We start from the raw sequence: 1,374 nt of genomic DNA on the forward strand, positions 1-1,374 counted from the left end.
CCTTAGATAGAAACTTTTCGAAAACACCAATATTCAAAAACCATGTTTTAGAAAGCCAAAATCATAAACTAACGTAAGAGTAATTTAAGGAGGAGAGATTATTGACCTTCCCTTTTCACTCGAGGATCAATTAGATAGGTGAATCTTTCACAGCTCATCCCTTCACCAGTTAGCAGGTTTTGGAACGGAGGAAGACCGCGTCCACCACGACCACTTTCGCCAGTTTGACCTCCACGATCGCTTCCAGTACTTCGACCTCCGCGATCACTACCACTGCTTCGGCCTTCGCGATCACCACCGCTACGATCACCGCCTCTTTTAGTAGGTCTTGGATTTTCATCATTTGTTGGCCTTCTCTTAGATCTGGTGTCAGTTGCAATACTATCACTTCTTCTATATCTTACAACCACGCCTGAGTGATAGTATTCTGCTCTTTCTCAGCATCAGCTTTCGCATTCTCTTCATCTTGAAATTTCCTTGCAATGGAGTTGGCATACTCCAGTCTTTTAGCATCCGTTCTTCTCATTCTGCCTTGAATTTCAACTAGCTGATTTTAAACTAATGCCATTGCTTCCATAACCTCTCTTTGATGATCAAGATTGATCTGTCTTTCAAGGCTCATCATTTCAGATTGTTGACTGAAGAGTTTCTTTTCAAACCTTCCAAAATTCGTATTGGAGACTTCAACCTCGTACGTGTTTTTCTTCAATGTTAGATCCAACTCATTATGGGTTTTAACCCGATCAGCAAAATTCTTCTTGTCTTCCTTCTGGGCTTTCATAATTTTCATCATATTGGATTGCATAACTGCCATATTCTTCTGAAGCGTTGTTAACAAGGTTGACATCGACTTCATGAGCTTTGTTCCGTCAGCTGAAGATCCTTCATTAGATGAATTATTTTGCGAATCTTCTGCCATGGTCTGAATTGGACTGAAGTTGGTATGAACTTGTATGGACTGCTCAGGTTCATCCTCTTCTGATCCACCATCAGATTTATTTTGATCTTCTTCTTCCAACTCCTCCTCTGACCTGTTAATCCTTTCGAGCAAGTTCCCTAAATTTCGAGGATGGTAAAAATATTATCTTCTACAAAAATAATATTTTTATATTATTATTTGGACCCGTTTGAAAAACGACCTAACTTTCAAACGCTCATACCTTGGGTTTTCAACTCGAAAAATCGAAGGATTTTTCAACTGGAGCGGTCGAAAAATATCTTAAAATAACCATTAAAGAGCGTTCGAAACATCAATTTTCAAAAATATTTAGATTTCAGATGATCTGACACCTTCAGATTGACAGATTTAGAAAATCATGAATATTGAGTATAATATTTTTAGTGGGCAAAATGTAAAAAAAAAACATATATTTT

Source organism: Impatiens glandulifera, chromosome 6 (genome assembly GCF_907164915.1).
Source record: "Impatiens glandulifera chromosome 6, dImpGla2.1, whole genome shotgun sequence".
NCBI classification, from domain to species: Eukaryota; Viridiplantae; Streptophyta; class Magnoliopsida; order Ericales; family Balsaminaceae; genus Impatiens; species Impatiens glandulifera.